Consider the following 23,894-nt stretch of genomic DNA (forward strand, 5'->3'; position numbering starts at 1 on the left):
CATTGTTGAGATCTGTGCTCCTCTGTCATGTCCATTCTTAGCTTTTGAGTTGAGATACTGACTACAGATAGAAAGCAACAGATTGTATATTTGAAAATGACAAAGATGAGACCATAAGTGCTTTTATAACTAAATACAGAAGGGGATGAACATAAATATGGGAGGGAATATAGTGGGCACTGCAAGCATATTTCTACAAATCATTTATACTCCATAAACATAAAATTTTGCCAATTAAGATTTTAGAAATAATTTAGATATGTCCTGTATTTGCCTGGTATGTAGCCTTTCTTTCATTCTCTTCATAATATATTTCACAGGATATAATATTTTAACATTAATAGGGTCCTATTTAACAGTATCATTTCATGGGTCATATATTTGTTATTGTATGTAAAAGTAATCATCAAATTTAATGTCAGGAAGATTTTTTTTCTGCAACATTTTCTAGAAGATTTACGGTTTTATGCCTTGTACTTAAGTTGAGGTTGATTCTGAGAAAATATTTGGAAAAAATTCAAGGGCAAAGTTTAAATTCTCTTTGTATATAAAATAGTATCACAGCTTTGGCTTGTGGAAATGAGAATTTCTTGTCACTAAATTGTCTTTGCCCCTTTGTCATAGAATAGTTCATTTCACTTCTGAGCCCCATTGGATCCATTTCTGAACACTCTACTCTGCTCCACTCTTGTGTCTCTTCTGTCACCAGAGCCATCGTGTCTCGATTGTTGCAGCTTCATGATAATCTCGAGGTCAGTACTTGAATGTTTGCAATATAAAATCAACTCTGCATTCTGTATCACCGTGAGGGCATTCACAAGCATTAGACTTTAAAGGCCTCTTTTAGAAATTGTGGGGCATAAATAATTACATGAAAATAATACACATTTAAGACAGCATACTTCAGTATAAATGATGACATTTTGCTATTGTTGAGTAAGGTTTCTGGATAATCTACATGTATTTTCTGACTTTTTGTTAAAAACAAACTTGAAAAAGGGATGTATGTGAAACCTTCAGGACAAAAACAAAGGAGGAATGCTTATATTATAATCTGAAAAGTGAAATAAATATTAAAAAAGAGTGTATTGACTAGCCAGAGATGCAAAAGTGCAAAATCATGTTTATAACAGAACTCAGAACTAAGAATGAATTCTTCAGGATGTTTAGATAAATGACATTGACCACATACACCTGGAAACCCAAATACTTTGTTCTAACCTTTCTTTTTCTTTTTTAAAAATTGTACTGCAGAGTTTTTTGTTAACTTCACACAAGCTAGAGTGCTCTGAGAGGAAGAAACTTCAATTATAAAATGGGTCTATTAATTGGGTGGCAGGCATGCCTATAGGGAATTTCTTAATCAGCGAGTGATGGGAGAGGGTTCAGTTCACTCTGCGTGGTGTCATCACCAGTGGTGCTGGGTTGTATAAGAGAGCAGACTTAGCAACCAAAGTCTGAGAAGCAAACCATTTAAGCATCACCCCTCCATGGACTCAGCATCAGCTCCTACCTCTTTCTGCCCTGCTTGATTTTCTTTCTGTCTTCGCTTCCTTTGATGACGAACATGATTGTGGCAGAATAAGCCGAATAAATGCTTTCCTCTCCATCCTGCTTTTGCTCATGGTGTTTCATCATAGCAGTAGCAACCCAAACTGAGATCATTATCTTTGTCAATTCTCACGAACAAGCTGTCTGCTACGTCCATCTGAGTATAACAAATTGAAATTGGGAAAACAAAACCTATTGTCTTTAGAGTTATAGCTGAGAATGACATTGACTTAGTAAGTTTTTGCCTTCACCTCCTGAGTGCTAGGAGTACAGGCATGGGCCACCCCTGCTTCATGTGGATGGATCTAGGTGTTGAGACTTGGGCTTTATACATGCTTGTGACTATTCTATCTCTGGATCAACTCCCTCTACTTAGATGTGTTTGGTGCATTCTGATAAAAGCATTTCTCCAGCTCCAATCTAACAGAATCATTCAAATGTCAGAATATTTTAAATTTGTGATCACTCAGATCATACAGTTTCTGAAAATCCCATGATTTCATCATTAGTAAAGACTAGATGACTAGTTTCACTAAAATTATGAACTCAAATTTTTCTTGGCCCCACCCCATTTATGGATGTTTTCATTTTAATGATATTTGTCTTTGGTCTTAGAAAAGAAGTCTCTATCTTCAAACATGTCTTCTAATACATGAAAATACTGGATTTATCTTCCAATCTTCATCTATTCTATAATTTTACTTCAAAATTCACTCTGATCTCCAGTTACACCAAAGGCCATATTTTTAATATACTTTAATAAATTCTGCCAATTTTGCACTCTTGAGATTATAGCCTCTTAGGTCACACTGCCTCTTGGAATACTGCATGTAAACTATTTCAAAAGGTGTGGGTCTCTAATACTGAACATTGATTTATTCCCTAACCTTCTCTAATATGTGCTCATTAATGTCCCTCTAAAAGAGAATCATAATCAAAAGTATATTTTAAAAAATATTATAATGATCTAGATAGATCATTTAGAAGGGGTGACACCAAGCCTGAGAGCCTGAATCCAATCCCTAGTACTCACATGGGTGTATAAAAAAGTCTAATTTCCTAAAGTTGTCCTCTGACTTTACATGCATGCTATGGAAGGCATATCTGTATGTCTCCGTGTACCCATGTGCACACATGGACACACACACACACACACACAAACAGAAAACAGACAACTATGTGCAATACAATATTTAGGTAGAAATTGTTGTAAGGGTCTCATATATGAAGAAATGAAATGTTGAAGGAAGAAATAAAGTATGAGTAGTTGATTTTTAAAGTCTTTATTAATTGAATTTGCCTTGGTGAGTGAAGGGAACTAGCCACAAACTCATTTCTGTTCTCTCAAGCCAATCATCTGGTCAGCGATGTGCCCAGGAATTTGTTTTTGCCTCCTCCTCCAAAATAATATTCCATCTCTGAGTTTCTCCTTCACTGAGAAATTGCTTCAAATGAAAAGACATTTAAAGCCTATTGGTTATAATTTACATCATATTAGTCTAAATAAAAACATGCATTATCAGAAGTAAAATTAAATGATCATTGTGTTAATTAGCTATTTTGCTGTTATCATGAAGCTTATTGTTACAATTGGATCATTGTAAATTAGAAAAATCCTGATTTGTAAAGAAATTCTTGTATTCATTTTCTAACATAATGTATGTATCTTCAGATAGATGTCATTTAAATAACAGCAATGCAATAGGGTTAAGTCCAGATTTAAAAATACTAAAGAATACAATCTTTTTTCAAAGGACATGGAGGCAGAAGTCTGAAAAATAGGTTTCTTATGGTCATTCTTGTACTTCCATCTATGTAGCTTTAAGGGTTAAGGTTGTGCTATTGCATATACTCAAGGTTAAACACACAGGGAAAGGCAAACTGTGGTACCTATCAAACCCCAGAGACTCATTCACAGGGTTAAATAAAGACAGGAAGAAAATACTCTTTCATAAACATGGATGAAGTCATATAATTGACTTTCTGACTGTAATTTTGGTTCATACCCTAAACCATTATTTAATTAAGGAAAATACTATTTTCATTTATACTACTTCAAATATGGTGAGTCAGAACTTCATGTCTTTGTCTTTAACAGACAAATGCATTGGTCTTTTAAATACAATTTTGATTGAAGTACAATTTCACTCTCATGAAGACACATACACACAGACACTGCTGATATATATATATATATCATATATATATATGATTTCATATATATATGATTTCATATATATATGATTTCAGGGATGACCACTTTGCTGTGGGAAAATATCAGTCAATATCCTGTACAACACCAATCCACTTGGACATGGTCTCTTGTACTATAAATGAAGATGTAAAGCTTGCATAGTCTCTCTCTTGGCTGCTGGATTTTGTTCCTGTTTCCCACTCATGAATAGGACAGTGATCTGTAAGTCTAGCCCTAAATAAAGAACCCTTTATCATATTTATTTCTGAGCTAGAATGGGACTACTTTATTACATCTATCTGCTGTGGGACAGTGGTCTGCACCCTGTCAATTGCATTTTAAATAAATGCTGATTGGCTAGTAGCCAGTCAGGAAGTATAGGTGAAATGACCTGAACAATAGGAGCAGTGGACTGCATTCCCACCCGGCTCCCGGCCGTCAGCTAGCTTTACCCGAAATAATTACACGGAAACTGTATTCTTTTTAGCACTGCCCAGCCCATTAGTTCCAGCCTCGAATTGGCTAACTCTCACATCTTGATTAACCCATTTCTAATAATCTGTGTAGCATCATGAGGTGGCTGCTTACCAGGAAAGATCTTAACCTGCATCTGTCTCGGAGAATAGAATCATGGTGACTTCCTGACTTGACTTCTTTCTTCCAGCATTCTGTTCTGTTTACTCTGCCTACCTAATTTTCTGTCCTATTAAAGGGCCAAGGCAGTTTCTTTATTTAACCAATGAAATCAACCCAAAACAGAAGACTCTCCCACATCAATGACCAGGCAGGAAGCAGAGGTGGGGCAATAAGAACAGGAGAATTCGCCTATTAAGTGTTTTGTTATTTTATCCCCCGAAAACCCCATTGCAGTGGATTCTACCCCTTTGGTGGGCCTGGCCTGCCATGCAGAGACTTGGAAATTTTCAAAGGTATGAGGAGACATCAAAATGTCAAATGTTTTAATTGTGCTAGAATTGTACATCTTAAAAGGGATTGTAGACAAGGAATTCCTAGAAATAATGTCTCCTCTGGGAATGACAAAAAATAGAAGGTCTCAAACATCTAGATTGTGTAGAAGGTGTGGCAAAGGTCAACATTGGACCAATGAGTGTATAACAACAAAAGATAGACAAGGCAACCCAATAGTATTCATTGGAAAACTCCTTAAAAGCCTTCTGCAGGCCTTCAGGTCAAACACAGTCCAGCCATTCATAGTCACTGTGGAGGACATATCTCACCAGGAAAATTAAAAAATCCAGTGCCTGCTATTAAAAAAATAATGTTCTGGATGATGAACATGGAGGATGAATCAAAAATTCATTGTAATTTAAGAATTTCTTCACAAGGTATGGATAGGACTATAATTACTCCAGAATCTTGGCATCTGAAATGGTTTCCTTAAGATGCAGGTACTAAATTTTTAGAAATTGGACCTTATCTCAAGTGAAACAAAGCCTGAAATGGGTTGAAGGGATAGGACCAAAAGGATAGAGAGAAAGGCTGAGATCATGTGTGGCTAATCTCTCAGTGAATTTATGGGGTGATGATCTGGTGAAGCAATGGAATACCCAGATTAAATTTCCTGTTTCTGGGAAGACTATTATAAGTTAGAAAAGAATAAAGGTCACTAGCCCCTCACACTGTAAAAGAACTCAAAAGAACTATCAAAACCTTCAGAAGTACCAATGGCTCTACCTTTAAAATAGTTAACTGAGAAATCAGTGTGGATTAAAGAATGGCCTTTAACAGAAGATAAACTGCAGGCTTTAGAAGAGCTGGTATAGGAACAACTAAATACTCACCACATCAAAGAATCAATGAGCTTTTGGAATTTACCTGTATTTGTTGTTAAAAAGAAATCTGAAAAATGGAGAATTGTGTCAGATCTAAGAGCTGTCAACAAGGTAATTCAACCTATAGCCCTCTACAATCTGGAATTCCTTTGTCTTTCCTATTACCTAAAGGATTGCCTTTTATAGTTGTTGATTTAAAAGATTGTTCCTTCATCATACCTTTACAAGAAAATTTCTTTACAGAGAAAAAATTTCCTTCACAGTGCCTACTTATAATAATTCTCAACCTACTCGATCAATAGACCATCTTCACAAAGGGAATGCTCAATAACCCTACCCTATGCAACTGAAAAAAATATGTAAACAATTTCCTAAATCTATAATTTATCATTACATGGATGACATTTTGCTATCTGGTTCAAATGTAGATACTTTAGAACGAATGCTTGAAGAAACAAAGAAAGTTTTGCCTAAATGGGAATTACAGATTGTTCCTGTAAAATACACAGAGGAGATTTTATCAATTACATAGGTTATCAATAGGTTTACTCAAAATTAGAACACAAGAAGCTCAAATTAGGAGAGAATGATTGTGGACTCTTAGTGACTTTCAAAGATTGCTGAGAGACACTTCAAATCTATGCTGTTGGAATAACACCTAATCTAATAATTCAATTAAAGAAAATATTAGCTGGTGACAAAGACTTAATTAGTCCCAGGGAATTAGCAACTGAAGCTGAGAAAGAATCAACTTTGGTTAAAGAGAAATAACAGAAGACACATGTGGATCGGGTGGATCCAAATCTTGACTACACTTTAGTCATATTGCCCTCCAGAATTTCCCCTAAAGGAATTTTCAAGCAGAGGGAAAATATTATCTTAGAATATATCTATTTACCACATAAACTGAGTAAAATACTAGAACTTATATGGAAAAGATCTATGAATTAATTATAAAAGGAAAATTGAGACTTAGTCAAGTAACAGGAATAGACCCAGCGAAAATTTCACCAGCCTTTTACTACTAATGAAATTTAAAAATTTATGGGAAGACAATGAACCTTGGCAAAGAGCTTGTGCCTTTTTTTTTTTTTTTTTTTTTTTTTTTTTTTGGTTTTTCGAGACAGGGTTTCTCTGTGGCTTTGGAGCCTGTCCTGGAACTAGCTCTTGTAGACCAGGCTGGTCTCGAACTCACAGAGATCCACCTGCCTCTGCCTCCCGAGTGCCTTGTGCCTTTTTTTTAGGAGAGTTTAATAGCAATTATCCCAAAGGAGATAAAATTAAACATTATAAAGAAAACTATTTGTATCCTTCCCAGCATTGTATTTGATACACCAATAACTGGAGCCTGTACATTCTATACTGATGCAAATAAATCAGAAAAGGTATAATATAAATCAGAAATTTTAAGTAAGGTGGAACAAACTCCTTATAATTCTGTCTACAATGCAGAATTATATGCTACACTCATGGTACTAAAGGATTTTAAAGAACCTCTCACTAAAGTTAATAATTTACAACATGCACAAAGAGTTGTTTTGCATATTGAAACCATTGAATTTATGCCAGATGATAGAGAATTGACTTCATTATTCATTCAGGTTCAGGATATAATTAGGAATAGACTTTGCCCCATATACATAACACACATCTGATCCTATAGTGTTCTGCTAGGTCCTCTAGCACAAGGTAATGCAGAAATTGATCAATTGTTGATTGGAAATGTACTGAAGGCTTCAGAATTTCATAAAAAACACCAGCATGTCAATAGCAAAGGTTTAAGAAAAAGTTTTCTATTACATGGCAACAAGCTAAAAAGATTATAAGTAGATGTCCTACTTGCTCTTTCTATAACACAAAGAAATGAAATCTGGCAGATGGATGTATTCCTCTTTGTATATTTTAGAAAATTTTCACCATTGACCCTTATTCAGGTTTTCAATGGACAACTGCTTTGAGTTTAGAAAAGTCTGATTCAGTAATCACACATTTTTTGATGTTATGGCCATTGTGGGTATACACCTGCACAAATAAAGATAGATGATGGTCTAGGTTATGTCTATAAGAAAATGAAACTGTTTTTCTTCTTATTATAATATAAAGCATATTATTACATCTATATTAAGCAATCCTACAGTTCAGGTGGTTAAAGAAAGATCAAATTGGAGTATAAAGGATATATTAAACAAACAGAAAAATATGGAAAATACTCCCAGAAATAGGTTTCATTATGCTTTATTAACCTTGAATTTTCTTAATGCTAATGAGAAAGGAACAATGGCAGCAGAGAGACACTGGATAATAGAAAAAAAAACTTCTGAATTAAATCAGCCAGTGTATTTGAAGAATGTGTTCACCTCACAATGGAATCCAGGAGATGTGCTAGATTGGAGAAAGAGTTTTGTTCTTGTTTTGAAGAAAAGTTATGAATATCATCAAAATTAATAAAGATTCAGTTTGAAAAAAAAAGAAATGTCTTGGAGGCAGTGGCGGGGAGGAGGCAGAAATGTTTAACAAATAAATAAATACATAAAAAATGATAACTAATACACAGAGGAGACAAACATGCAGGTGGTAAGAAACCTCATAAGGGTTGGGTCAGGGTTCTGTTCTTGTGTTTTCAGGACAATACTCTTCAAAATATTGAGATATCTTGGACTTTTAGATGCCTAAAGAGGATAAAATAACTATCCAGAAAGAGTCACCAAAGAAATATTAATCTTACTTATGATGACAGGTTATCTGCAGGGTAAGATTTCATTACCTCAACATGTATATATCTCTACTTAAAAATTAAAGCTGGCTTTGGAGTTGGACAATGGCTATCCTTCTCAAATCCAAGCCTATTGTTAAAAGAAAAACTCAGTGTTTCCATCTCATCAGAAGCTATCTGGAATGGGAAAGAAAGAAAAAAGTATTTAGGAAATATTTTACTTCTTTCCATAACTATTTTTGTCTCTATTGTACCTTTTATTGATTATATGTCTATATAAATAATGTTCAAGTTTTCCACAATGAACAATCAATTTTTCTGCAGTAATCTTTGAAGTTTACAGGAAGATGTTGGGGCTCCACAAAAATGATTCTGCCTAGTTGATATGACATCATGATACTGATAGAGCTATTTTAAGATTGGTTTTTGGTAGCAGCTGCTCAAAATAATTCCAACTTGTTTAGCTGAAATGATGCAAGGTCATACAACATTCTGGCAAGAACTTCAAATAAGAACTTCAGAAAACCTTACCAATTACTTGGAGACTATATGCAATATTACCAGATAGCAATCTAGAAACTTAACAATCATTTTATATTACAGGATCCCATAGGAAGAACATTGCCTTCATGACAGTGTCCTCTCTCCCAAATAATTTGTCCTCAGGGTTAGAGACATCAATTAGGGGTTGATTATAACTGGTATAGTGTTCGGTATTGGGGTGGAAATTGTGTACACTCAGGGATCTTTTAACAAAAAAGGGAAATGGATGGGATAGTTGGTAAATTAGTGTGAGCTTACTCACACTAGTAACAATAGTGATTAATAGATTGAATAATTGTGAGCTATTATTTGTAAATAATTTACATTGGTATAGATCCTTGTGTATTGATACAAATTCAACTTTTATTGGTTATATTGAATATGCTCCTATTTTTGTTTACAATATTTTTACACCTAGGCAAAGTTATTTTGTCATATTGCATGCATGCATGCTTCTACCTTTGGTTAAGACCTTTTGTGTATTGATACAATTTTAGGATATATTTATCATATTGCATTATATATTTCTACTTTTGATCAAGATACTTATACATTGTTTACATTTTGAGGTCATTTTCTTCATTTGCTACACAGTTGTTGAAAGAATGTTTAGTATTCTAATATAAGGCCTTGGTCTTTAAGCAATATAGGTATAAAGAATTATAGGCCAATAGTCATACATGTTTGTCACATATATAGTTAGACTAATCAGGTTCTTTAGCTGCATATAGATTGTATTCCACATAGATAATCTTCAACCACTTCAAAGAACTATATAATCTGGCATTTAAATAACTTAAATTTCTTTTGATGTAAGCACAGTTGTTCTTGACACCACTGATCTATTCCCAAGAGAGTGTTGGGTATTGAAGACACTCTGCTTTAACTTTGTTTTCTTCTTGACAAAACTGGCCTTTGGCCAAAGAACTGTCCATGACTCAAACACTAACCAAATTCATGGTGTCCAGACAGGAGAAGCAAGATACATGAAATAAAAAAAGACTGCCAAGCCTTGCCAAGACAGGGTAAGATGGTTTTGAATAATCTTCCTGCCTCTGAAAATGGAAATGGTCTGTCAGGTACCCTAGGCCTTAACCAAAGTTGGTTGCTCCAACATTGCAAATGAGATTTTGGGTGATTTCCCAGGTAGCCTGTAGTCTCCATCATTTATTGAACTTTTTGGAAATTGCTTGATTGTACTTCCTGTTTACTCAAATAATGCTATTTCCCTTTTTAGGTCTTCAGTTGGGTTGAAGACTACATAGTCGTAGTTATTTTCCTTTCATGGCATAGCCAAGCCATTTCCAATACAAGACTTAGAATTCTTAGGATGGGATAGCTATTAAAACACCATGACCAAAGCAATTTACGATAGAAAGAGTTTATTTGGGCTTATAGGACATTGAGGACTATAGTCAGTGATGGTGAAGAAGCATGGCAGCAGCATTGGTAGCTGAATCAGCAAGCTGAGAGCTCACATTGTGACCTCAAGCATGAAGCAGAGTGAACTGGAAGTAGCAGAGAATGTTTTACTTTCAAAGCCCACCCCAGGATATACTTCCTCCAAGGTCACATCTCTTAAAATGCTCCATACAGTGCCACCAGCTGGGGACCAAATATTCAATGCTAAAGGACATAGGAGAACTTTCTCATTCAAAACACCACAGTGCTTATGACCCACTCCATAGGAAAAATACATACACAGCTGCCCTAGAGAATTTCAATGAGTTTATGAATGCCCGATTAAAAATTTCTCCTTGCCTGGAAAAAAAAGCATTTAGTATATGTATCATGCTTGATATTGTTTATGCGGTTGTAATTCTAATTTTTATATTTGATATTTGTTTTTATTGTATCTAGCTCTGTTTTAGGCTTAGGATTCTCTTACTTAGACAAAAGGAGGAGGTGTGGTTGGAAGTCTTCAGACAATAGCCTATAAGATTCAAACTCACTTGGGCATGGTCCCTTGTACTATTAATGTTGATGTAAATTTGTGTGGTCATTCTCTCACCTGTTAGATTTGTTTCCAGTTCCCCACTTCAATGGAAGAGGACTGTGATCTGTGAGTCAACCCCTAAAGAACAAACCCTTTATTATACTCAGTTCTGAGCTAGTATGGGACTAGTTTATATTGGCCATCTACACCACTTTGCATGTAACTACTAGTGAAGGGTTTCTTCTCTAAGAAAGCCTAATTCTCATTCCTCTAGTAGTTTTCTATAAATCTATGTTTAGGTCTAGAATTCCATAAAATTTTCTCCCTATACATTAACATGTCCATTGATACTATGATTGCTCTGATCTTGTTTATAAAGTCATTTCTAAGGAAGAATGTTTCACAGCAGATTTTCTGGTGCTCTGGCTCTTATTATCTTTGCACCAAGTAAGCACAGTGATATAGACATATTCATTGTGGCTGGGCTTCCCAGGATCTGTTGATCTCTAGATTCTGCCTAGTTACGGTTTTCTGTAGTGTTTTACAATTGCTGTAAACAGCGATTTCTTTGATGAAGTATGTTACTCCATTTATCTGTGGGTATAAGAATAATTTATTTTTACGTAATAAGGAATTGTGCTAGTCTAGCAAAGGGATATATTGTTTTCCAATGTCGATGATCTTATTAGCCCATGAGAACCAGGATAGGTTTTCAGTACCAGGCATGACTTATTTTCTATTGAGTGGATTTTAAACCTAATTAGACAGATGTTGGTTGCCACCAACATGTGAATGCTGCTTATCTTTCCTCTCTGCATTTCTTGCCATTGTGGTGATTGTCATGGTTCATAGGTATGGCTGCTGAGTAGGACTTTTGCTTTCTTTCCTCACTGATAATGGTTTGTTCTTATACTGTTACCTTCCCTTTTTTTAAATTCTTTATGTTATTTGTTCCTCACTTAATGTCCTCTTGTGCAGTTTCATATTTATGTTTTTACAAATACTTACTGATCAAGTACTGTGATGCAGACATTGTAAAGGAACTCAAACCTATCGTTTGTTTCTGTGAAACAGTTTGTTACGATTATCTATGAGCTGCACTGGTATTCTCACTTCCTTTAAAGAGTTTTTTTTTTTGTTTATTTGTTTGATTTTACTTCCAGTTTCCATAAAGCTACCAGAGAGATGATTTTTGCTGGAAATCTGATGGATTAATTCAATCATCCCTGTATTCAGCTTGGGTAATTTGGTGGTACTACCATGTATCTCACCAAAGCAGCCAATTAAATGTCAGTGATAAATTACACCTCATTTTGACCGCCCTTTTTTCTGGAAATAAACTCACACTTAGTCTTTGACCTCTGTTTCCTGCTCTGGTTTCACTCCTTCTGTGTCCTGGCTTCACATTGGGCTGCGGGATTCTATTTCTTTTCTCTGTTTCATTCTAAAAATATGTGTTCTTCTGCTTCTTGTTTTATCAGTTGTTTTGTTCGCAGAGTCCGTTATGCTTCTGAAGTCTTCTTGCAGATTCATATAGACACATAGTCCTATGTGCAAATCTTTCCAAACCTATGGGTCTAGTGGGTTCCCATTGGCAACATCACCCCTGAAATTACTGTTCTTGCAAATAGATAAATATACTGTGGATGGAAAATCAGAGATAAAAGTCTATATGAGTTCATTTTAATCCTGGATATACAGAAATGATTGATGGAGGAAGGTCATTGAGCAATAAAGAAACTGCTTGGCTGGCCCTGATAGGTTAAAGCATAGGTGGGAGGAGTAAACAGAATAGAATTCTGGGAAGAAGAGGAAGTGAGGTGAGACTCTGCTCTGCTCCTGGAGAGACCCGACAGCTCTGCTCTCTGGAGCAGAGATGCCATGCTCAGCTCTGCCGGATAGACACGATAGCTCTGTGCTCTGAGGCAGACGCATGAAGCTCAGACCCAGGATGGACGTAGGTTAGACTCTTCCCGGTAAGCGCACCTTGGGGTGCTTACACACATTATTAGAAATGGGTTAGAACAATATGTAAGAGCTAGCCAATAAGAAGCCGGAACTAGCCAGGCCAAGCGGTGTTTAAATGAATACAGTTTGTGTATTGTTATTTCGGGTATAAGCTAGCCAAGCAGCCGGGGTGTTGGGGACGCAGCCCCACCGCTCCTATTTTAACAAATGATGACACCATCAGCAAGACGAAGATTTATAGTAGCAGAAAATGTGTGTAGTTTTAGAGGGTTCAGGAGTTAATGTTTAAAATGAAGAAAAATGTCAAGTTTCAAAAGTTTGACCATGCTTCTTAGAATATATAAAAATATGCCAATGCCTTTGTTCCTTTACTTTCACCTCTATGAGTTCAGCCATTTTCTGAATGTGTCAGGCTGGCACTATGGACCATGAAGAATGAAGTCTAAAGTGTTGGAGTTATTGGGAACATGCTTTGTAAACACTTCTTCTCCTTCCTAGTTTTCAGGGGAAGATAACTCTTATCCTAATTCACTGACATACACACCATTCTTGTTTTCAGATCAGTAGCTAATAGCTAGAATGCAATCAATATCATATAACCTGGTATAGCATGACCAATACAGGCCATTATGCCAACTACTTATATTTAAATAATACAGTAAACAAGTTAAATAACACATAATAACCCAGAGAAGGAACTATGAGTGCTTTATACAAAGATGGAAAAATCGGCCTTTTTGTAGGATGTGAAAGGAAGTTAGGAGTTTATAAAGTAGAAGTTCAAGGATTTCATTCATCACGGATATGAAGACTCATTGTTTACAAGCTTCATGGAGTAATTCTTATTTTTTGAAGCTTCTTTTAAAGTGTCACCACAAGACAATAAACTGTTCCATGAACACAAATATTTGTTAACAAAATAATATGGTAGTACACTGTAGTAAGAGTCGTAAACTTTGAATAACAAAACCCAGAAATTTTGAGTATAATTCATACTTATGTACATTGACTGTAGAATGATCTCTCACTTCCTCTGGTACCATCCGCAGGCTGGGCAGAGTTAAATACGGTAGGCAGTAGTCTTGCACAGCTTTGAGGATATTAACAAACTGTAACAGGCTTTTTATTTTGGGGTCACCAGCCAGCTCCCAAATCATGACATGGAGACTTACTATTAGTTTTAAATGCTTGGCCTAGCTTAGGCTCATTTCTGGCTAGCTCTTTTAGCTTAAATTAACCTGTTTCTTTTTAACCTACTTTTTGCTTTGGGGCTTATTACCTTCTTTCTAACTGTATATATTACTTTCAATACTTCTTTGACTGGCTGGTGGCTGCCTGATTCTAGTGACAGGCGTCTCCCTTGTTCTTTTGTTCTCTTTCTTCTCTCATTCCTCTTGAGCCTAGTTTTCTCCTCATACTTACTCTTTCTGCTGCCAGCCACACCTGTCCTTTCTCTGCTTATCTACTGGCCACTCAGTTCTTAATTATACCAATGAGGTATTTTAAGCAAGCAAGGTGAAATAAGTGTAACACATTGTTACACAATTAAAAATGTACCATAAACAAAATTAACACACCTTCACACAGTTAGAGTAATATTCTACAGCATGAACAAAAGTAACAGGTCTTTGCCCAGTTCAAATCATATTCCACAATAGTAAGGGGTTTCTGACCCCATTTTAACGGCAATGTATTTGGGATAGTTGAAAACATGCTCATAAAGGTACATTTTCCACCTGTGCTGTGTATGGCTACATAAAAGTCTCTTGTATATTTCTAAGTTCTTACTTCTGAATTTATCAGAGGATTGGAATATCTCTGGAAAGTTGTCTTGAAGGATACGTCATGTCTAGTACTCTCTAACAGTGTTTGCTCTTGTGAACACCGCAGAGACTTTCTTCATCCATGAGCACACTAACTTAGGGCAAGGAGTAGTGCATGGTGCATGTTGAATGGGTTTCTTTCTTATTGCTTATATAAAGGGACCTTGAAGTCCTATGTGCTGGCCAGAATGCTAATGGATACTTTTACTGAGGAGGCATCCTGAAGATTCACCAGAAAAGGAATATGCAGAAGCCATGCGTGGCTTAAAAAAAATCAAAGAACTTCTTTCCCTTTGGCTATAGACATGAATATCTCTGTGGTCAGATACCACAAGTAAGATGTATCAGTGAGAACTGATATGAAAAATCATTTGGGGAGAGTGAACATGGGGATCTAGCATTGAAACATGCTGCTATGTAAATCCTTCCACTTCACATCTCTCAAGGGAAGACAGGCAGTCTAGTCTGATATCTGGAAGGATAGCTTTTGTCCTGTTGGTTAGGACATCCATTAACAGTTACTCAGAAAATAAATTGCTTAGAATTCTTAACTCATTTTGGTCATTTAATTTAGCTCCATCAGAAAAAGAAATGGAAAAGAGAAAGTACCCATCTTATCCTTGAGTGTATGTTTGATCAAAAGCCAAATTCAATAGCAGAGCAGTTACTACTATTTTTCCAAATTCAAATCTCCTCGGGGTTTGTCCTTTAGACTTCATTTTCTCATAATAAAATGGCCACCAATTAGAATAATTTAGACTAAGACTTTCTCAAACAGGGAAACATAGCCTCAAGTCTGAAATTACAACACTTCTTAACTTGTTGTAGAATAAATATAGGAAACAAACAAAATTGATTCTGATAATTTAGTGTGAGCTCATGTACATATTTGTATTCTTGCAGAGAGAAGAGAGTATATATAGTGCAAGAAGGATAATAGAATTTTCTGAGAATTTAGTTTTCTGAGCACAAGAAAAATAAAATTTAGTAAAGTTTTATGTATGATTATGAAAACATTTCTTATAGTGTGTGTATTTGTGTGTGTATGCACACACATGTACATTGCACGTATTTATGTGTGTTATATGTGCCTCTGTGTGTGCTTGTATGAATTTGTGTATTGCTGTATATGTCTGATATTTGTATATGTGCATTTGTTGAGCAATTATGTGACTGTATTGTGTATTTTGTTATGTTTATGTGCATGTTTTCATGTGCTTATATGTATTTGTCATAAACAATGAAAGTGGAAAAAATGTACTGAGCAGTTTCTCATTTCATGTTAATTATTAAAAACAAAACTAGAGAAAATGTTTCTAAGACACAAGCCATACAGTTTTGGTTCATTATGACCTTTCTGATCAGAAAAACAGAAGTGACGACTTTAACAAATACATAAGGTCTGTCTAGCAGGAGACATGCTGTTCCTATGTTAGATGCATGAGAGAGCTTGTGTTAATCATTGCATCTTCTCATGTTCGGCTTCTTACTTCTGAAATGAGTTCTGCTTTCCTATGTCACAGCTATTTTGAAGCTTAAGGGAGCTCTTCAATAAAACCATTTGGAAACTGGTGGCCTATATTTAACATTTTTACCCACTAAAATTCCACTTACAATAGTGGTGCAAAGCTGGTCCAGAAAGTCAAGGTGCTAGAACAGTGTGAAAAGGTTTCAGGAGGCACTTCTCAATTGTGCCAGACTAAGTACAGTGTGTTTTCTGATTATTCAATCCATCACATAGAAGCATCTAGAGTATTCCTGGGTAAGACTATGTGACCTGTGTGTTCTTGACAAATCAATAGCATGGCATATTTCCAACTATGTCAGGAAACACACTTAATGTGTTTCAAATCCAATATTTTTGGATTCTTGATGCTTCAGAGCAAGATGCAAGACCGGCAGGAGCCAGCACATACCGAGGACTCCCCAAGTGCTCATTGAAACCACTGTGCAGGGAGTGCCTTGTCAAATTGTCACACTAGTTGTAGGGCTTATATATAACCCATGTATTCAGTCTTCATGCTGGATAAGTTAGAAAATGTAGGAAGACTGTCTATTTAGGGTTATGGCCCTCCTCTACCGAAGCCTGTTCAGCTTCTGAGCAATGAGGCTCAAGGTATTACACCTTGCTTCTTTATCCCTACATATATATTTTTCATCAATGACAATTAAAAGCAGGAAATGACAATTATAAAACAGGAAAACAAAATCTGGAAAATTCCTAAAGAAGAGACATGTGCTATAACATGTATGCTGGAGTATCAGAGGAAAGCTACAGTTACAGCTAGCTTCTCAGACAATGTCTTCATTGAGGTAATTCAAAGATAAAAACAGAACACTGTAAGTTTTGTGAATTTGAACGGAGATGAACACATACACACATGCATAATTCTGCTCTTCTTCCCTTCTCTTGGGCAGGGAGGATGTGAACAAGTGTGTGTGAGCTGAAGATTTATTGTATAGACAATAGATGGCTCATACTTCAATGTGAAATGTTCCGGGAGGTAGCTCTTCAAACTTCATTTCTCAATTAAATGGGGATAGGAGAATTATGGACATTAATCCTTTTTGAGCAGGGACAGGGATTAAAACAAAAACATGTTTCACCTTCTCAGTAACCCAGGAAATCCAGGAGACCTGAGCTGCTCAGATCAAATTTATCTTGAGAGCTCACTGAAGTATTTAAGCTCCGTTTGATTAGATGGTATAATGATGAGCCAATGAAGTACAATGACTGAAACCTTGCTGAGGACTTCACGACACCACCAACTTCTTTTATTCTTAGACATGAGGCCTTTTCATTAATTTATTTATTTTAATTTGGAAAATTATTTTCTCTAGAAAAAAAGTCACGTAAGGAATAATATTCAATTTGTTTTTTGTGTTCTTTATTTGCTAATGCTATGTATTAGTATAGAAAGCCTGTTTTTTCAGTGATTCTCTGCCTTATGATATATAGTTACAAAGAAAATTGATCCTTGACCAAAACCTTGGTAAAATGGAATGGGAGTTGTTTATAAAGTGCCAAGGTTATACTTAAAGACACAGTGAACTTTGCTTGAGTTTAGAAAATGGCTCACAAAGCTCTGGCTGACTCGAACATTGATGGCTTGCCTTTTTTCCATCTTTTTATTCACCCATCTTAACATCAAGGAAGAGGTGATGGAGAAATGTGCCTCATCATTAGAAGACTGATAGGCAGTGTCTGAGAAGGAGAACTGGTAAGCCAATAACGCCATGCTTTGGTCTTGAAAACGACAGATCTAGGGCAAGCAACACACAGGAAAGAATGCGTAGGAACTTTCTAGATGTAAAATGTGACTATACCCACTAGCCAGAAGACTGAACTCTGCTCTGCCTTTTTGAGCTCCTGTTTTCTGTGTTCTAGAATTTACCCCATGATAGATGAGATTGTGGAGCCGCCATGACTGTGGGTCAAAGATGGGAATAAGAACTTTTGAGGTCATGATGTCACTCACTGCATCTCCACAGACTGGAAGCGTGAATCCCATTATTACAGAAGTGGTAATACCATAGAAACCTGCATGTGGAGCAAACTCCAAACCCATTCCACTTAGAGGGGTGAAGTCTGCCAATGTTTGCCTCAAGGTTGGCACTTTCTGTCAATTCCTTTTGCAGTACCTGCTTTGCCTAGGTGTCTTTAAAAAGACTCAACACTGAAGGGACAAGAGACTTGGTAGATAGGGCAGGGAGGTTAACTGGACTGGGCTGACACAGGGTACATTTGGTGTGAGGCCAATTAGTGACTCAGTGAATGAGGTACCTGAAACTTGAGCTGACCGTCCATGAACTTCATTGAGTCACCTCATCAAGGTAATCCATACAATTCATTGGATATTGATGTCTCTAACTGGATCATGCATCATGAAGAGGAGTAAAGCAGTACAAAATAGATTCTGTGCTTGCTCCTAGGGCTGAGCGTATGTCTAGAATATGTTACAGCACATCTTCCATTACAATCCAAAGAAATGGTGAATAGTTATGTAAAGAGTTTATATTCATAAAACTCTTTTAAGCATGTGACTGTTCATAACCACTCTCCCTGTGACAATTAGGTAAACACCCAGGACTGATCCAAGGCATTTCAGTGAAGAGTGCTACACTACTGAAAGTACACAGTTGAACAAGGCAGCTGAAAGGCCAAGGTTAGTGTTTGTCACTGCACTGAAGGACAAAGGCTGTGTATTTGATTCTGTATTGGCATATGACATTATTTCTGATTATAGAATGTAAACACACACACACACACACACACACACACACGTGGTCTCCAGTCCAAGTCCTTTCTAACTCCCTGTGATCCTGTATTGAAAAGATGCTCTAGAAAGAGGTGACGGTCACTTTAGATTTCTTGAATCTATGATTCTGTTAGTACTGTAGTCATGACATAGGAATGTAGCTATCTCCCTGAAAATGAAAGGACACAGCTAACTTCTGTATTTCTGACTGGATCAGAGGGAGCAACCCACATTATTCAAGAGCTGGTACAAGGATATGTAAAGGCATGCTTCTAAACATCAAGTAAGCTGCTTTTGTTTGATGAGACAATGAGTGCTCACTTAAGAATGTTCCTCTTAATGCTCATTGTGATTGAAAAGTGAGATCTGAGTTCTTGCTTCCACTTAACTGATTAAAAAGAGAATCATGTGAGAGAAAATTTATCAGATTTTTTTTTTAAATATGAATTGTCATCTCTTTGGAAAAACCTTTCTAGTACTTAACACAGACACAACTCTTCAAAAATAGTTCTGAGGTATAGTAAATACATGGATAAATGTCTAAGTAGTGTCTGGGTCTATAGAAAAGATATGTACACTGGCAAGTCTACCAGCGCCATATTAAGAAGTTGTCAGCACTAAAATAATGTGCATACAAATAACACTAAATAAACTGAGAAAGTTGTGTTTATATGTTTAAGAGTATGCATACATATGCTTGTTGATGTATATATACGTATTTTTATGTTATAAGAAAAGGGGGTCATGGATTTAAGAGAAAATGAGGGACTTCATAAAGGTGGGAGAAAGGAAAGTGAATGTAAGGTAATTATGTAATTATATTCATCTCACAAAAGTAAAAATAAATAAAAAGTATCTTTAGAGAAACAATGGTAAAAACTAAAATTTAGAATTGGCTTGATGGCGACAGGAAAACTGCTCAGAAGGATGTCCTTGTTTAAATATTAAATAAGGGACAGTAGATGGTAACTCACAAGTCATGGGTGGAATATTTTATTAGAGAAAACCCTGTAGAGTATTGCTAACATCAAGTTAGCATTTAACGGTTTGCTGGGAAAAAAAATGATGCTAAAATGATTCCAATCAGTAATACTATGCTTCCCAACACTAATTTAAAAAAAATTAAAAATTCCTCTTTTGAAGAAAAATCTTGGTAGTATGGTGTTATTATTCATTCCTATTGTATCTTAACTAAAATATACATATGCTTTAGTTGCTATATTGTTGTCTATATAACAAATTAAGGATATCTGATCTGTTTAATTATATAACGAATAACTTGTTCAGTTAGTAATTGCTTGAGGCAGATTCTCATTGTGAAGCCCTGGCTGGCCAGGAATTCACAGAGATCCACTTCCCTCTGCTTACAAAGTGCAAGTTTTAAAAATCTTGCCTGAGTTTCAAATAACCACTTGACAAATCTGAATGCCTATTAAAGAAAGTGCTATGCCACAACCTTTCCTGGCATTCTTTCTTCCTTTTTGAATCACCTGCCTAATATCTTTGTTATTCCCTTTGTCCATCAGCTCTCTTAAATCTACCTTAAATCCGTCTTCTTACTCCTATGTCTAACATTCATGTAGGTGTTAGATAACATCTGAGTATATTTAATTGGAAATAAGTCACGCTTTGCGGAAGTATGAAGGGTGGTAGCTATTGGTCCAATAAGTTGACCTATCAGAAAAATTAACCAGCACAGATGCAGAGAAATATTTAAAAATGTTGGCGAGCAGTAACTCAATGGGTTATTAAACATGATTCTTTATGTACAGCGTCATGAGAGCCAGAGTTATTCTGAAATTTGACAAAGGAATGGCTAACTTCTGCAGCAAACAATGTAGCTGTGTTTGGAGGAAATATATGCGCATGAGTAATAGATAAATATAAGACAATGTGAAAAATGCTAATATTTCTAACGTATGCCAAAAATCCCCTCACTGTCAATATGGAAAATTGTGTTTAGCTAGAAAAGAACGAGAGTTAAGTCGCAGATCTCATTACACCCCCTTTCTGGAAATGTCCCTCCACTGTGCCTAGCTACCAATCTTCATGGGAGCATCTCTGTTCTGAACTCACAGATGTCAGCAGAAGATGACACTGTTGTTGGAGACTAGTTGTCCATACCTTGCCATTCTGATAAGTAAACATTTAAATAATGTATAATAGTCTATTTAAATAAACAAAAAATGGTAAAAATAATTTAAGTCCAAAAATATAATAAAAATATTTGAAGGTTTGATTCAAAAAAGTTTCATGAAATCCTTGAACAAAGGCAACTTGAACTCTGGATGTGGATTTCCTCATAGGCTTTAGATTGGAGAGAGGCCTGTAGAAAACAAGAACACTGGGGATACCTGGGAGAAACCATGTGTCTGAGGTTGTCTTTCCAGGAGTTCTTGGAATGAAGCCAGACTCATTCTAAGATCTATGTGACTTCCTATTGCCTTCCCAAACTCCATAGCTTTTTAATTTACACCGAGCAGTGGTTCTTCAATTTGTCACAAAGGCCTATGATAGAAAAATGAATAGACTTTTACAGTTTTAGTCCTGGCACCTTACTGTTGGCTCTTGAGTTTTATTGTGGTTGCAAAAACAGGTGCCAGACTATCCTTGAATTGCTCTTTTCAATGAATACACGATAAACTTTTAGTGATTGTGACAACTCCATAAACCAAGAGACTGATTTTCATGGCCTCGAATTATCACCATCATCCAAGTATGGACAATACTGTGAAAGTGTTTCCTTTGGTTTCTTCATTATCAAAGCAAAAGACAAATATTATATAATTAGAAAGCCAAATCAAAGTGAGAGAAAGAAAATGACAGTGTTTAGTTCATTTGAATTAGGTAGGTAATCCACTTAAATATTTTGGTTTTGTATATGTCTGTCGAATAATACAACAACCTATCATACAAAATATGATTTTAAATAAAAAGAATGCCTTTTTCATAATGTATATAATTTATACACTTCTGTAAATCTACCTACTGGCTCTCCATGTATATCAATTTATTTATTCTTTATCTATCTACAAACCATCTGTATTTGCTATCAGTCTCTCCCTTTCACCTCTATGTATATTATCAAAGACTTTAACATAACTTTAAAATAAATTTATGTACATACACATATGTTTGCTGAAGTAAGTTGTTAATTCTACCAGACACATTGAAGTTTTACTTAATAATTGCAATAAGATAGAGGTAGATGATATAACAATTTTAAGAACCCAGAATAAGTCATTCTACTTAGATTTGGCCAGCAATGCATTGGATTCAAAGTGAATTTAACGTGAGAAGTTAGAGAATAGAGTTTAAATCTGTCCTTTTAGAAATTAAAAAAAGGTGAGGGTTACTGTACCTATTATAGATCATGTTATTAAAATTGTGGATATTGCATATGTTTACATTTTTTATTTTTTTACATATGTTTTCTGATGACTACAACATGTCTAGACATAGTACATGTATTTATTGCCTTCTCTTGTCTTGATCCTGATGTCACTTCTTTCTCCCAGTTTGTGAGAGTGAGGAGTAATACACATGTACTATTATAGTCACTTAGTATGTGATTTAGTGATTATGACTCCATCGGTGGGAAAAAGTGATTTAAGATTACATGCATCATGGTGGAGTTAGAGAAGTGGCAGGGTCGTTGAAGTTTCTGCTGTGCAAACACGAAGATCTGAGTTCAAATCCCTAGATCTCAAATAAAATCGAGGAATCACGGTGCTTGTCTAGACCCCCTGCCCTGGAGGATGAGAGACCAGCAAATTCGTGAAACTCCACTATCCTGCCAGGTTAATCAAACCATTTAGCTTAAGGCTTAGGGTAAAAGCCTGTGTCATAAAATAAAGTGGAAAGAGATTAAGAAAAAATACCCCATATCAAATTCTGGCTCCAAATTCATGTGTACAAATGAGTGCCTGCCCACTAATGGAATATGTACTACATGTATCACACCATCATCTATGTATATATACATAAACATGAACACATAAATACACACACATGCAAAAATGAAACATGTCAAAAACATGATTCTAGTCTATTATCAAAAGAGTAATAGTGACATTTGTGTGTTTTTTAGAACAATTCTTAGCATTAAGAAGAAAGAATAATCCTTAGAAATATACTTTACCCATTTTCCACCAGGATACTCAATTAAATTAACTCAGTTGAAGTGTGGTTTTTTTTTTTGCATTGTCCAATGCTTTGTATATATAAACATGGTGGGAAATACAGACAATGGTTTGAGAGGTGGTCCAATGGATAAGAGTATGCACTATTTTATAAAGGGCCTGAGTTCAATTCCCAGCACCAGAATTAGAGTGCTAAATATTGCCTGGAAATGCAGCTTCAGGGCATCTGATAGCCTCTTCTGGCCTCTTCATGCTTCTTCACTTAAGACTCATACACACACTCACGCACACACACACACACACACACACACACACACACACACCATTTATAAAAGAAAAATGAATGTTAACAAAAGAACATAGGATAAAAGATAGCCTAAGGTCTAGAAAAAGTATGGTCTAGAAAGAAAGACGTGGAATATTTAAGTAATGAATATGAGTCAAGTGTTTCTATATTGTAAGCTACATATAAAATAGTAAGAAAAGGTAACTTAGAAACTGAGAGTGGTACATTACTTATGTCACTTAAATCTTGAGTGCATATTTTCACTGTTTGGTAACAAGAATATAGTTTTCAAACGGAAATAATAAAGATAAGTCTAGGATAAATGTACTAGGTAGATGGGTGGAGAGGCTAACTCATGCAGAGTTATCTGTTCTGGGGTGAATAGAAGTCTGAGTTATACATACTACAGTACTCTCAAGGATATACAGGACTGTCAAGATCCTCTCTCCATGGATGTAGGGCAGGGTGGGGGAAATCTTGCATATAATGGGAAATTTTGATTAAAAAATGCAATAACTGCTATTGCTCTCTTTACCAACAAAACATATCAATCTGCATAACAGGGTGGACTATGTCTATGATGCTGCTCAGACAAGGAGCTGTATGCTGCTCAGCCTTAGCTCTCAGATTGTTTCTCCCCATTAGTTTTTTTTTTTTTTTTTTTTTTTTTTTTTTTTTTTTTTTTT

Source organism: Alexandromys fortis, unplaced genomic scaffold (assembly GCF_014885135.2).
Source record: "Alexandromys fortis isolate MF-2015 unplaced genomic scaffold, M_Fortis_MF-2015_v1.1 scaffold_25, whole genome shotgun sequence".
NCBI lineage: Eukaryota > Metazoa > Chordata > Mammalia > Rodentia > Cricetidae > Alexandromys > Alexandromys fortis.